The sequence below is a fragment of the Anopheles arabiensis genome, chromosome 3 (genome assembly GCF_016920715.1).
Source record: "Anopheles arabiensis isolate DONGOLA chromosome 3, AaraD3, whole genome shotgun sequence".
Classification (NCBI taxonomy): Eukaryota; Metazoa; Arthropoda; class Insecta; order Diptera; family Culicidae; genus Anopheles; species Anopheles arabiensis.
Window position 1 is genome coordinate 84,754,785 of NC_053518.1, and position 16,605 is coordinate 84,771,389.

At 43.2% G+C, this 16,605-nt stretch overlaps 1 protein-coding gene across 1 annotated transcript in view; it reads right to left on the bottom strand.

Annotated features, from left to right (window-relative positions):
• Window positions 1-16,605, bottom strand: part of LOC120900289 (phosphatidylinositol phosphatase PTPRQ) — a 190,992-nt gene that overhangs the window by 17,469 nt on the left and 156,918 nt on the right. The window lies entirely within an intron of this gene.

Sequence of the window (16,605 nt, forward strand, 5' to 3'; positions counted from 1 at the left end):
GCAACCCCGTCACCAGAAAAATGTGCAACTCTTGCGCATTGTTGCTCGGACAGCACGGATGCGTATAAAGCCTGTCCCTCTTCTAATGACCGCTCCAGTCCTTATGCGTCCGCAGTGGGGTGTCCTGACCCTTTTGTGCCAAAAAAAAAGACTGTGCATGAAAGAATGTCCACCACACTGGCCAGTTGCACACGTTATCCCTTCAGAAGAGCAACGAACAAAAAAAAGAACTCACCCATTAATTGCAAAGGGACAGTTGCTGTGGCCCGGTAAGGGTTGTAATTCCGCCTGAATGAGTTACGCAAGCTGGCCAGCAAAAAAAAGAGGCCCAAAAGATGACCCTTCGGTAAACCCTTCCGAACATTTGGTATCACCGCTTCGGTCTGCCCCGGGGCTGCGTAGCAAACAGCGGGGACACCGGGGACGGTCGGCCATATTGCACAATGGACCGAACGGGAAATAATAAAATATAAAGTAGAATAGGACATTATTACCGATTATTCGAGGCCCATCGGATCCACAAGCACAGTTGTGTTGGTTTTGTAAAATTGTGTGCGCTGCATTAATGTCCGATGCTCTTTTCTTTACCCACGTGCAGCACATTCCAGCAGGGGTAGCAACAGCAGCATTGGAATCATGCTGATTTCCTTCGTCTTCGAAAACTCCTTCGCAGAACAATGCGAAAGGATAAGAATTCCCGCTGACCCAGGGTAACGGGTATACGAAGAAACGGGGTAGAAGGATACATCCGATACCGTTTCAGGACGCCCTGGGCCTCGTGACCATACGCAACGCATAAGCTTTTGTGGCACGATTTGGTATGGCTTCGAGCACAACTTCCCGGTTTTGGGCTTAAAAACTCGTTAGCATTCTACAGGCAAGCGTGTTACTGGAGCATAACAGCATCCCGAAAGCGTCACCAGGAAACAAGTTAATTTAAAAAAAGAATCACAGATGCATCGCTCGCTCTGCTTGCTTTTTGCATCATAAATTATCGTTTCATCACGGTGAGCCTTTCTCTTCCTGCTTTACAAACGACGATCAGCTAGAAGCAAAAAAGTCACCTAAAATGTTTCAGCTTTCACGTACTTGGGAAGGACACATTTGGGTGCGTGGTGTGTCGATAACAAGAAAAAATCTAAACTTAAAAAAAGGTCGGAAATATAACACTTTTTTGCCTATTGCGGAGAAGTACTGTCGAACCTGAAAGCAATAAAAAATTAGCCACGCAATGATGAGTTTCATCTGTGGTGCAGCTCCGTGCATGGTTTCCGTCGCTACGGTCGTGTCCTTCTCGTTGAAGTGGTTTCAGCCTGTGAGGATAATTAATTATCAGCTCACAACCGATCGATCGATCGAGCGATCGAATGGGTCGTTCGCACCGGCACAAAATGCCGACTGAAAATGGCCAAATCGCAACCCGAAACCTCAACGGCGGGGGAAAAAAGAGGATCGCGCGATCGAGTTTCTTGGAAGAGTTAATGATTTATCGTGTACGGTTGTACGGTGTAGCGAAGGAGTAAAAAGAAGAGAACCACTCTTCAAACTGAAAGGAAAATGAACCGAGAAACTGACACCCTGCAACGATGAAAAGGATGCAGACGTAACACGCGCAAGGCAAAGTCATGATCTAGCGCCTTCTACACCGTGTCCCAAAGGAAGATCTTCGAGGCCCTTCGGGGCAGATGTTCCGTTGGATTTCTTCCTCTCACACAAGATTGCGAAGGCGAAAAGTGTGAAAGGATAACACTCATCCCTTTTATTCCTTCCCACCGGTACGTCTTCGATCGAAGGGTAGAAAAATTGATGATCAGTTTTATTGATTTTGGCTTTTGTGTTTCGCGCCATGGCAGAGGGTCCAAGACGTGCAAGGTTGCAATGGAAGTCCCTGCACGGCATTGTACTGGATGAAGCTTTTCCCTTTCAGTTCGATGATAACCATCGGCCGGGACGGGTGTTGAATGTCACCGTGTTGGTCTGATGTTTGGGTAGAATTGTGCCGTAAGTATACTTTGAAGCGTGACGAATGAAGTTTTTAAAGTTGCATGACATGGTGGCACTCGAACTAAAAAAACAGACAGCTTGTGCTGAAGTTGGTAGTTTTGACAAGGGAATGGATTAAATTGCACCAAGAAAGGATGATCTTGTTATATATGCTTGGAAGTAGTCGTCTATATAATTGCGACCGAGATGATTTAACGACCCTCTTTACACAGTGTCAACGTGGACAAACAGATTGGTGTAACAAATAATGCGTTAAACTAGAAGGTAAACACATAAACTGAGGAAATTACCAGCAACTCTTGAAACTATATCCCAGGAAAATCTTACTCAAGCAATAATTGTGTTGATTGCAGTATAGGTTTTGATTTTGATTTGATAAATGAAGTCCAATCAGCACTGCGTGCTAGAAGAAAAACAAATGACTATATGAGTTATTTGAATGAAACTGTTCTCAAAATATGTTACATCTTAACATTTTTACGTATAATATTTTGTTATGTCTAGAATATAATGTAAGGTAATGTAACAGTCGATGCATATTTCAGGGCATAAAGAATTACCCAATGATTAGGCCAACACCATTGAAGATCACTGAGGAAAAGTTGTTCCTAACAAACCATTCCAAAAAACCTGCCCAATTCCATGCCACCAAAATTACACTTTCTCGACCGATATGATTGATTACTTCATTTCCTGAGCTTCATTTCCTGCCATGTTGTGACACATGTGGTTTGTAGTGAGCTCCCGGAAACGGAAAAACGGAAATTCCTTAGCGCCGGCTGATCATTTCCCTACCCTCATAAAAACGATCTGCACCGATGGAAATCGGTTTCCGCTTAGTGGAAAACAATCCATTAGGACATCAGGAAATGATTTGGTTTTTGTCGTTGTTTTTCTACATTGCCGTCTTGTCTGATTTCTAATTAAATCTTCCCTTAAAACACGATCCTTTCACTAAGTAATTCTTGCAGAGCGACAAAACAAACACATGGAACCACATGTAACAGTATGATCGCTAGTGATCCAGATGTGTTATTTTCTTTTTTCGACAAGGACATTCTTCGTGTGCATCTGCTCTAAAAGTGATTAAATAGTTAATTAAAACGAAATAAGTCTTCCTCTCGGGTGTATTGTGGGTCCGTTTTCAATGCTTCTTTTACCGCTCTGTGTCAGCAATGTGTTTTGAAAAGAAGTTTAATTTTGTTGACATTCTTGCCAGCCCATCGAAGATTCGGAACTACTGAACTAAAAAAGCCGACTTTACTAGTTGATTTGTTGCTCAAAGCTGGGGTAGTTCAATTTCCCACTATTTCTTCCCTCATTTTGCCCCCGGGGTTGAGTGAAAATGCAAACGAAGGAAAAACTACATTACACGCTCTGATAGGCGGCTGACAAACACGTCGCAGTGTCGGGCCGAGCATCGCCAGCCAGATACAAAGGATGGCCGCCGAAGGGAGGAAAAAAGGGTCGTCCGGCAAAAATTGGGAAAATAGACACTCACATGCACGCTGCTGCTGCTGCTGGTGTTGGGTTATTTTCGACAAGCGTTCCTCCTCCTGGAAGCGAGGAATATGTGTTTGCTTCAGCCCACTGCTGGTAGCCTGTTGCATGGTTCCCACGCCAAGCGTGTTACCATGACTGCTTGGTTACCGACCCAAGCTCAGGCCCGTCGCGACCGATGCCCTTCGGCTGCTGAGTGACAACGCCATTTATGATTTCGATGCTGATTTCCAGTCGAAAAAGGATACGATAGCAGATTTCTCTTCTCTTCCGTGCTAGTGTGTGCTTATCCACCTACTAAACGCATTCGTGTCACTCTGGGGGGAGTGCTGATCTTACAAGATCTTCGGCGTTGTTCGTCATTCATCACGCGTACCCGCTTACGCTGGGGGGGAGATAACCCCCCAAACCACCGTGTGGCACCGGTGTTTCAAATTTAATTATCCGCACCGTTGAGAAGGATTCGAGCTGATGGTGAGTAATGTCTCCAATAAATGGATCTAATTGACGACCTTTCAACAGTCGGTGGGGATGAACATTCCATAGGCGACTCCCTTTACTCTTAATGTGAAGGTGAAGGCTGTTGTAGTTTCATTTGCTTCCGAATTCTATTTCTGGACCATGTCGGACGTTAAATACCACATGTTTTATTTTCCTAGAAACATGCGGGATGTATGAATGAACTGGAACTCAAGTACGAGCATGTGCTAAATGTTTAACAACCGTTACCCGATGAAAGATAACTTCCTGAAAATAATTCCAAATGATGACAATCAAAAACAATCCAAAGTATCACCGTATAGAAATGAGTTTCATCGCCAAAATATCATAACAATCACAAACTTAATGCTTAAAACATATATTTGGTCATTCTTTTGGAGAAATATGATGTCACATCTTTCAACAAAAGGCAACAAAACAGAGTTGCTGAAGATATAAGATAGTATTCCGTATGATGGCAACTCATTCAATGAAAAGTGAAGAGTTCGAACCATTTCTAAGTGAGGTTTGCCATTTCGTGGCGTACATTATTTCAACATTCTAAACAACACGAAATTTGAAGATTTTTAGCGTATATAAATAAGAATACCATACAAAAAAATAAGAAACAAAAGAGGATTTGAAGTGCAAGATAAGTCATCAAACTCATGTATGATAAAGTGCATTTGTTAGTTAAGACTGGAAAACACAATCCGTTCCAAGAATGTGAAAGCCTTGAAGGCAAACAATATGAGTTTAGTAAGTTTGAAGACCAGAGAAGAACTATGGAACAATACAATACATGTTGCATTTTGTTTCACAAACCTCAGTACATCATGTTCAACATTACCTTTAAATTACAACATTGAAAAGTATGTTGGTATTACAACAATTATACGCAAAACATATGATAATGTAGGTTTTATACGGTATACATTACCCAAAAGAATCTTTCGAAAGGACCAATTGGAGTTTCATTCCGGTTTTACACCATGTAGTCAACAATGCAAGTGCTTAGAAAACTAAAAGCATATGTTTTCACTTTTAACAACCATTTTCCTGCACCGTCATGCCAAGCAAGCAACGGTTAATACGCGTAAAACCCAACCAAACAAATTATGGTTCACTGATAACTGAACCAGCGCGCGAGTCCCACTCCAAAATACATCTCCGCAAGGCGTCAAAACAGCCGTATTGCAAGCGATACAAAGCAAAAAACACAACAAAAAAAATACAAAAATCCTTCCCCGGTGACGCATCCTCTCGAGCAACCTGCCGGAAGTGGCATCATAATCAGCTCGGAAATTGGTCTCCCGAGGCACGCGGGCGGAAGCGCTAAAGTGTCGAGGAATGTGTTTCTTCGTCGTCGCCGTCGGGAGACATAGGGATGGCGTAAAAAAGAAGCCTTCGTCCTAACCCGACGCTAAAACAATCTACGCGCGAGCACAAGTCCGTAGGTCGCGCAGACTGGGATGCCGCCAGCAGCAAACAAGGAAGAACACATCCGCGCGGGAACGGGAGATTAGTCACAATTTTTTTGTTCGGGTTCGTATGAATGTTACCATACTGTCGCCAACCGCGCCAGGAAGCCTTCTCCAGTTACGTCGCGACCGTTTTTTTTTTTTTGCTTCGCTCTTTCAAAGTGACCTCTCTTTGTAGGGGACTTTTTTTCTGAAGTACCGTACCCATTATATCCTTTTTCCGCGAGACAAACTGTAACTCATATGGTGATGCGTATGGCTTAAAAGGACAATTATTCGGCAAAGGGGCTTTCGAGACGGCAAGAGTGAAAAAAGGCCGCCTTCCTTTTGGTGCAAATAGGAGGGAGAAAAAAACCTTCAGAATCTCGAGACATTTCTTCTCGGTTTCAAAAAGCCGTTGCGCATGGATGACGCTGTTTTTGAATATTCATGTTCGTGGAAGTCGCTCGGGTTCGGATGGCTTATGCAAAACTCAAATCTCTGCCCTCGCCGCTCGCTCGGTTGCACATGAAAGCCAAATCAACCGACAACCGGCCGGTTGCCAAACGTCCACGTCGAGCAGGGCGGCAGATCAATATCTTAAGTCCACCACGTGGGCACAGGTTTGGTCATCCGGATCCCCGCACTCAGGTGTCTCAGGCCGGCACAAGGTCTTTATATTGGTGTGATATCTCACACCTCTTGCCACCATGTACTAAGATCCATTGGGACGCCATTGTTGTTTGTTGTTGGTGCGAAATGCGGCACCTTCTTTCTTTGCTTTCTTTTGCCCGAATCTTGCCAGCTTAAACGGGGCCCAGGATAAGCCGCTCTTAGGGCGGGTGAGACCCAGCCCGAGCGAGTAGTTGAACTGTTTTCCTTGCAATTTCCAAAACAAATAGATCTACTTACCCCCAGATGCCGGGGAAGATCCGCCGCGTCCTGCGTACTTATTGATGGGCTCTCGATTGCCGAAGTTTGCAATCCGTATCGGTTAAAGCTCAGCGTGCAACAAAGAGCTTCCCGGGGGTATATGCCGTGTATATGCCGGGCGACTGTGTATAATCCTTTTCTTTTTTTTTTTTTACTCATTTTTCAGTGCTCACGATCTGCAGCTACCGCTGGCGGTGGCTTTCTTACGCTTACTCGCTTCTCTCTATGCCTGTCTCCTTGCGCCTTTGTGGAATCGGATTGTGAACCGACCTTCGGTTGAAGGGTTTCGATGCCGATTGTCAGGTGAGACGGAGACCTAAAACAGAGAGGCGAGAACGACTAAAGCCGTTAGTTAGCAGCACAGTTAGGCCTTTGTTTTCCAGCGAGGCGGCAGACGTTCGGAACGCAACGCAAAAGCCGATTAGCCGCCTTGGCCGAAAGGTTTAGAAGCCACACAGTAACAACGGAGCCATAAGGGGGGGAGGGTAGAGCCTATACCTTAGCACACGGAAAAGGATTAAGACGGCCACGAACGAAACCCGTCACTTGTGAAATGGAACGCCGTGGCCGTGAGGAAGTTGACGTGGCGTGGCGTTGACACTTACACTCGATTAGTGCGCGTACGCGTTCGTTCGTTCCCTCGGTATTGCGGGGTTTCAATGGTACCGGTGGGTGCGAGTTTTTAAGCACACGCTGTGCACTGTGTCTGGTCACATGTTGTGGCCACCGTAACTTTGCTGTTCAAAGCAAAAAGGATTTCTTTGGAGGGGTTTCTTACGATGTTTTGGTTTTTCTTCCCCCCCAACAAAAAAGAGCACAGAAAACAACAGTCTGCCAGCTCATGGTTTAGTAGAACATTGCCCTATGGTGTTCGAAGCAGGGGTAAAAGTATTATGAGAAATACAAAAACCTATTCCATTGCCCATCCAGTTTATACATCCCGGCCTAGAATGTCTGCCAGTTAATGCTGAACGAAATTTAGTCCTCAATCCATCCACTAACGACGCACGATTTACAGCATACGACCACTGGCACTGTCCCCGCACACCGCAGATGACCATTTGTGGCGGTTTGTGAGAATTACTTTTTGTAACCTTCACCACACAAAAAGATACGTTTCTGAGTTGCTTTTTTTGCTCACTTCGTATTTCCCTATTTTACCTCGCTCCAGCGGTTCGGAGACTTTTTGTTTATCCAATCTTACACCTACATCCAGTGAGCTAGAGTCACCCCGTAGTAAACGATGTTTTGGCAGTGTTTTTTTTTGTTTCTTTATACCTCATTTTGCAGACAGCCAGGGTAAAGCATTCGTCAAGAGTGGAGCGTAAGCCATTTATCAAACCCACTCTGATAGTGATGCGGCCACAACGCATTACCGAATCCGGACAGTGTGAAAGTGTGAAGCACTCGTTTGGTTTATCCTTATACTGATGCGTTTTTTATCTATATGCTGTGAGGTTCGATGTTTCTAGTTGGATCAGACTCCGAGGGTTGGACCCAAAGTGTTGTCACTTTCACTGATTCGGTTGGCAATCGAAAGTACGTCTGGTGTTAGCTGTTCAGTAGCTGTTTGATCACTTACAGCAGGAAGGGCGGCATTGATGTTGATAAAGTCGTTTAGATTGGATGTGTCGCAAATGCGATTTTTTACCGGTAAAGTGCGTATAACATCCACAGATGACCAAAGGAGGATATCGTTTTTATAAAGAGTTTTGTCAATTTCCTTTACAATTGGCTTGATCATTTATTTGTATACTACTGCTATCATACTATAAAAAATGAATTTTCAAGAAGATGCATTTCATTTTAAGGTTAGTGAAGGATGCCTTTGTATTGTCTGCACTTTTGCACTCCTTTTAATAAAATAAAACACCAAAAACGCAAAATAAGTCTGTACATTGAACAAAATCCTTCAAATAATTAGGATGCAAAGAAAACATACATGACAATTCTGAAGTTATTTGAAGACAATCTATATTTCTGGAGCTTTCCTTGGATTCTTCTACTTTGAATTTTTTAGATGATTAGTCTATTTTTATTCACGATACCAAGAATAACAAAACTATTTAAATAAACGATCAATACACTCTGTCCAAGAGCTAAGCTAATAAAATGCTGTTTACTATTGCGAACTTGTTCAACTAGTTCTTTCGATACTCTTTCTGCTTGTGTGTAAAGACATGTTCAAAGGAAAATATGCTTCATTTTCACATTCACGCCACTAATCTTAGCACCTTAAAGAATATTTTTTAGTTTTGTTTTAAACATCTTGTTCCACAAATCGAACAACTTTATTACAAATCTTCTTAAACTGTTATAGATTATGTGATACACTCAACTACAAAGCGATGTGAGTAACTCTTAAATAAACGATCTTCACTCGCTTCGCAACAACATTTTGCTTCTCTAATCTGATGACACGAAAGCATAAAAAACCTTCCTCAATCCCTACAACACATACGGAACTACATTGACGTACAAGAAAAGAAGAAAAAACCAGCACCCACATACACAAGGAAGTGAGTTAATTTGACAACTTCAATGTTAAACTTCTCCGCACAGCTCCTTAACCGTGTGCGGCCACAGCCTCTCGCAAAGGGAAAAAGGATACCGCATCCGCCGCACTGCCCCCTTTCGAGAGGCATCGGCGGAAGATAAATGTTTTCCTCTCATCTCTCATCTGCAAGATCACACCGACACACAATGGTCGGTACGTTGGCGTACGACGACACCGCCCTCCATGCCTGCACGCCTGCCTGCCTGCCAAAGATTGCCGATCATTTCTGCCACGGATGGATGATAAAAAAGCGGTCATGATTTATAACGTCCAAAAACTAATCTCAACCGAAGCGAGGTAGATGAAGTTGGTTTTGGTATAGTGCATAGCTGGGGCACAGGATACGCACAGGATACGGGAGAAGAGATATAACTAAATATAGGCTTAAGGGCAGGACGCGTAGAAGCGATTTATATTATTTTTCGAAGGAGAAAAACTAAACAACAGCGACTGTTTTTTAAGAGAGACGTATAGTAGCTTTATTTTATTTTGCAGAAATAGACATGGCATAACATCAGGTATGTAACATTAAATGTTGTCTATAGCAAAACCGACCAATTCATACTTGTAATACATACACTGTTACAGGATAAAAAGGAAGACAATAATGAGAGTGATTGCCCATTGCTTTTAGGCACACTTCCATCAACGCCATTTTTTGCAACAAAACTCCGATTGGGATGGATTGGGAACGAAATATGGGAGCATCGATTGACAAATATTTATCATACACCACCACCACCACCACCACGTCAAAAGTAAGGGATGACAGGGTACCGCAACTAGGACGACATTATTATCATCAAATTACTTCGCATCGGAATCGAACGCCCGTCCCTCCCGGAGCTCCGGGAGGTCATCGGCCATGTCGTTTGCTCGTTAAGCTAAGAGACCGTTGGATGGATGGATGGACGGATGAAAGACTATGCGCCAACTGTCAAGGCCTATAGGCCAGTACGCCCGACATGTGACTTATGCAAATACGATTAAGCTACACCATACACGCACCGATAGCAACTACCCATCATCATCCATCTGCAGTATCTTGCGGCTCTCCGGACGGTCACGTCTAATGAGCCCGAAACTCCGGTTCGAAGGACCAACATACTACCGGAAGCTTTCTGCCACCAGCGCCAGGGTGGATGATTAATCGATGCCCCGAGAGGCCGCCGTCACTCGGTATCGGTTTCCTTGCCCGGGCGCCACTAATTGGCAGCCTGTTTGCTTTCGCTGATGTGCGTTTGATTTGGTTGCGTTTCGGGAGAAAGAGGATAGCGAGGAAGTAGAAGAAGGCAAAGGAGCATAATGAGCCGAACCAAAAACCGTTTTGTTTTGGTATTGTTTACCCCGTTCGCTGCGAAAGACGAACGCCAGATGACGAGGAGGTCGCTCCCTCGAGAGCGACCGCTGAGTGACGTTTTGTTTGACAGCTTGATGGTTTCGGTCGCTGGCTCGGTGCAAGCAAACTTCGGCGTTAAGTGTAGTGCGGGTAGTTTTGTTTGCCGGTGCAAGATCCGTGCCCCGTACAACCCCTTTTCTCGAAGGACCACGCGCGCCTTTTAACCCTGCGCATAAGTGGATACGGTCGACAAACTGTTTTTCACCCTGTTGTTCCCCCGTGTGTTTTGGTACAGGTTCCGTTGTTTGTTGTTTGTCAGTTGGTGCCGGTTGGGTTAGGACCCCTTTTCAGGGAATTCAAATCCTTCCATCCACAACCAAAGGACACCCCCACAGCTAAGGCAAGGTGTGTCACCGTTTTAAGTGGGCTCTCCTTGCTACGAGTATGATTCAGTCAGCCTTGTGGCCTGCACCCGAGTGGCTAGAGTTCGATTGGAAACAAATTGTGCGTTAGAGTTGAAGTGGCGTGTGAAACGGGGGAAACCACTCGCTTTCGATGATAAACTGGTCACAATTATGATCGATGTTAAGTGGAGGGTTAAGAGGTCGCCCGATCGAGAAGAATTCGGTGGCGATTGAAAAGGGTTGGCGGGTTAATGTTTTGCTAAACGGTGTAAAATGATGCGGTAAAGGGATAACAATTTCAGCAGGATAATTGTTTCGGTACCGTGTTTGACATGTTGGTGAACCCTTTGAAAACATATACTGTGGAATGTGTTTGGGAAATGGGGTTTCATTGTTTGCTTTCGATAAACATTGCTTTCGATAAAGGTACCATACGTGGTTTTTGTTTATGTTTATTTATGTAGGATAGGATTATTTTCTATTTTCGATAAAACAGCATTCATAGCAATGGCCGAAACAAGAAGAACCACTTTTTAATATAGATATATGGATAGAAATGGCTTCATAACTAGACTTTTAACTACTAAGTTTATCAATATTATAAATTTCAATCTTTCCATTTCATATGCCATAAGACAATCCAGAAAACTTCATCTTCAGGTCGAAGACGTTCTTGATTTGTTAGAGGCATTACTAACATTTTATCGTTAGATAATTACATCAACAATTAAATTATCGCAAGATACATGGTAAATCTCAATCCTATGTAGCAGTCAGAGTCATCATCTTCATCAGCTGATTAGTGATCAACTAACTGTGACTGATTATTGGAAAAATAGATAATACTTCAAAGTATTTTCACTGGTTCGAATGGAAAAGGCCATGTGTTTCTTTGATTATTTGTAAGCTAGATATTACTTGAATAAGGTTTTATAACGTTGTAGCACAATTTATTATGAAATATTCAGTGCGTTTATGAAGAATACTCGTAAAAAATGAACAAAAAATGATTAATACAAAAGCTTCCGCAAAACAGTTTATTCTAAAAGAATGTTATTTTAAACGTTTTAAATTCTATTGAAATGAATATAAATGTCATGCAAATTTAAAAATGCTCTCAATTTTTATTAGCATAATCTCAGCATGTGACACGAAAGAACCTAGACGCATCTCGAATGCATTCTCCTCGGATAACACGTCATAAAAAATCCATTTGTCTCGAGCTGTCCGCTCTGGGCCTCATATCGTATGATTTATTTGTCATATTGTAGAATTTTTTTTACTACACCGCTTTAGAGCATTGAAAACAGTTTTACCTCTCGACAACAACCGAGCGCAAAGCGTACACCCTGTTAAACGATATCGATCGTGAGGTGATCTGTGACAGTGAAATGTGACCATAAAACAATCAGAGCAAATCCCCACAGTGCCGTTCCAAGGTTCGTGACCCGGAAGGATCATGCATGCCCCCGGATTGATCGTCCACGGCCAAGTCTGCCAGGCTGACTTTTCATCACTTTACGTAAGCTTCGCAAAAGGCGAAGGTTGATTAGAGTAGTGAACCTTCTTTTTTCCCCCGGCATTTACGATGCAGTTTTAAGTTTGCAAATTTTCGCACGACTTTCACCATCCATTCCAAGGTCCCGTACCAAGCAGGAGTACGCCCGGCCCCGCATGGGCTAAGGGTGGTTGTAAAAAACGGTACCAACACACATTTGCTCCTCATGGCTCTAATTGTTTCGTGCTGCGCTTTTTTGTTCGACGACCATGATGCCTTCCACCTTCGCAGTACCGTTAGAAGTCGGACGGCCTTGCCATCAGTTGGGCAGTGACTGCACAGCAAAGGTCACCTCACTTTCACCGGGACGGGGGAACAAAAAAAAAGGTTGCAGCATGTTAGGCAAATTGTTTTATTTTGTCACTTTCGGTTGGTGCGGATGCAAACCATCCGCTCCAGATTGGTAGTTGAAAGGAGATGAGGTCCGAATCCGATTTCTGCTACCTCGTACGGGTACCAGGGGCTACCTGTCTTACGACGACGGGGTCAATACATCACCGAGCGGCACGGGAGGTAGAACTTCTGAAGCTAATTTTTCGACAAAACTTCAAAAACGATGTCCAATCACTCATCGGTCGCTTGTGGGATGGACGGTTGTATAATAAAAAAATGTTCAAAAAATGCAGTCGACACAATTTATGACGCTTGAAAGTGATCTTCTGGTTCTGGGTAGCATGTTGCGTATCATAAAGAATAGAGCAGTGTTTGTTTGTGCCTTTTTTACGATCACGAAATGATGCTCACTTTTTATTGAACTCCAAACTTCTAACATATTATTGTGCTACCCCCACCACCTAGACGATCCGGTGTCGGCTGACTAAAATCATTTCCAGAGGTAAATCACACGCATCACAGCACCGGGAGGGCGGCGCCTTGCCATGCGATCGTTTGTGTGTGTGTTTTTTCCCCCGGCACACGTTCTAAGACAGCACCCAATCGTGCACACGCTTCTCCGAATCGATCATAAAAAAGTTGACGTTATGGTAAAAAAGTCGATGTTTAAAAAATGGCTTCTGCTTTTTTATGCTTTCACTGCACAGGGTTTATTTTTTATGCCGTTTTTTTTGGCACCCTATTCTACCCCTTTCGGTGTGTCATAAAAAAGAGCTATTAGGCGGAAGGTAATACAAGGAGAACGGAGCAATTCCGAATCCCAAATTCGTTATTGGTGGTTGTTGAGCTACTGTGCAGGGAAAAAGGGGGAAACACTAACCGTGTAGGTAGGTAACAAATGAAAGGGGTTAAAGAGGGAAGTGTATATGTGTGTGTGCGTTTGGGTTATTTATGGGACGTGAGCCATTTTGAGCGAGATGCGTTAGCGAAAAGGGTTAAACAATTTCAAAGGGTTAAATACGGCACAAAAATGGCTACTAAATGGCTAGTGGAACATGCTCAGAGCTTGGAACAACGTTGATACTAAAATAGAGATAAAAGGAAATATAAAAACCTTCAACTGATAATAAACACGACTGGCCAAAACTAACATATAATTATCCGGAAAAGACAAGCATTTTCTATCACTTAAATTTCTTCAGACTTCTGTTCATTAATACTACCTAGAAGAGGAAATGTACATCAGTTTTCGAGGATATTTGCAGTGTAAACTATCTTAAACTAACTAACTAATATATTTATTAAAAAAAAACCCAATATCCAATCTCCAAGCTTGCTTGGTATGAACGTTTACACAGCTTTGAACCATAAGAGCTATCTTTTGGCTTTTTTTATATTTCAACGATTTAGCTAGTTTGATTCTGTCATTGTTTACTAAACCTTGTTTTATTACAATGAACATATTATATTAAATTATATACTTCAGCGTTAGAACTATGCCTTGAATTAAATTGGATTGCGAGTAATTAATACAAGTATTTGTAAAGTTTTGCTTGTATCAGTAAGAAACAGTAGTCTTTTCGAAACGATTAATAGAAGCTTCAAGGTCCAATGGTTAATATAGGTATAGTCGATATCTGTTTAGTCCAGTCCGTCTATACGTTCGATAACTCAGACTGGATATCTTTTAAATGGTTAAAATTATTCTAAAAAGAAGCTGGAAGAAACATATACGAAGGCAATATTAGGAGTTTTTGACCGAGCAAAAGACTGAACAAGACATAGGTCAGTCACAAGACATAGTTTTAACAATTCAAATCACTTTTGTTGATATTCTAAAAAATCGTCATTATGTCCTAATTTAATCTGACTTTAAAACTTCATCGTGGTAGAATATGAAGAAATTGTTTCTTTTTGTTAATGGTCGTAATATCTGTACCATGAATACTTCTTCAAAAAACATGCGTGTTAATTACGCTACATAGCATTCTTAGCCTTCTACAGCATTTTCACACCATCCAACTCATTTTATTACCCACCAAACTTCTCGTATCCTCAATGGACTCCTGATCCCCATTCTCCCCGAAGAAGGAAAAAAAGAACCCAAAACAACACACGGCTGCGATTTGAACAAATTGAATTATAACCCAGCAACCAGCAACCCCGGGCCCCACCGCTAATGTTGCTAATGTGGCCGATACTTATCATGATTGCTCGATTATTTCAGGCAACCCGGCGTAAGTCGGACGATCATAACAGCTACAAATTATCGTTGCTACACGCATTCCGCAACCACGGTATGCTTCGTGAGGAATTCCACGACCAAGAAAAACTAAGAGAAACCCCACCACCCACAACACAGCAGCAGCAGCAGCAGCAGCAGCAGCAGCGGTGGAAGAATGAAGCAAACGGAACGAAATCATCTCTTCATCCAATTTGAAGGCGCGCTGGAATGCGCGACTGGGATGCCGCACTTTCGCATCCCACCGCCGACGAGGAAGCCTCACCTCATCGCGGCGAACGCCAAGTACGGAATGCTTGTCTTTATTTCGATATCCATCACCCGGGGTGGCGGCCGGTTTGCCGGTTCTGTAAATAATATATGCTGCGTGGTTGGACGATATTTACATAATATCGGAATAAAAGGCAATTTTTTACGCACATGCACACACATGCGGTTGCGTTTTGGGGGTTTCGAGGGTCCAATAAGAGGGTGCTCGTGTGTGTCACCCGCAGGCACGCTCAAGAAACAACCCTGAACAGGAGCTGCCAAGGAGGTTTACTCACTTCTTAAAGCAAAAAAAAAGAAAACCCCCCAGTACAAAGTAAAGTTGTCGAACGTCCGTGGCATGGACGGTAAAGGAATTATACCCTGTATGTGTGTATCGTGTCGTTCACCCGGGCGCTGAGAAATGCATCCCACATTTCATCGACGGTGTATGCAACCGTAGATAGGTGCAGGTTTTTTGTTTCACTGTGCGCCCTTAAAAATAAAACCCCCCCGCTCTCCGGGAGAATGGAACACAACCTAACGCACTACACGGGGAGTAGGAGTAACGCACTCTGGGGACAACTCTCCCATTCCATTAACCCCAAAAAACAAATGCGCGCACGGGTTTTCCGCGTTCAAGGGGAGCTATTTATAGGCGAACCAATGGGAGGGTGCCAGCCTCGGAACATGTTTCCAGGTTCCAGTTACAGAAAAAAATACATTTGAAAAAGGCAATGCAAGCTTCTCAGAAAGTGTAAAAATGCAACTCTGCAGTGTTAGCTCATATGAAATAAAATTGCATTAAATTATAGCTCTTCCGAAGAAAACAAGCAAATCTTAAACATGAAAATCAAATTAGCATGATTTATCATCATGATCGTCCCCATTTTTAGTACCCTTTTTGTCCTACGGCTCGCTCCAACACAATGTAGCAGCAATATTGGTGTTTTTTGTTATACCAACAAAGACACATCTTGTCTAAAAAAAGAATCTTCCCCTTCGGTCTTACAGCCTCCGGTCTCATGACTGACGCAGTTCTGCGTTTAAAAAGTGGCTGAAGACGCGTGCCATGCGTGTGCGTGTGGGGCGGCATGTATCTCGAGGGACTCTCCCTCCATTCAGTCTTCAAATATGTAAACATAAATATCGTCGACACGCCGCGCCGATGTGAAAGATACAAGCGAGTAGAAAAGCAGGAAAAAGCGAAACAAAAGTACACCATTTTAACTGGTTCACGGCGTTACTCTTTAGCGGGTGCGCGGTTTTTATCTTTGAACCAGCGAAAAGGTTTGCCCCACGACCAGGATTGGCTGCCAGCATCCGAAAGAGGTGGAGCTACTCCTTTCGATTCGAACGGGTTTTTTTTTGTATTGTCTTCTACTATGTTTTGTTGCTGCTCATTTGCGTTCGACTTTGAAAAGAGAAAAAACTTCAAGTCTTATACCTTCCCTTAAATCAACTCGAAGGCGCACTCTCGCACTGTCACGCAGTCCGGGGTAACGCTGTGCTGTTGTTTTCTATTAATTTAAAACATCACACCACCACG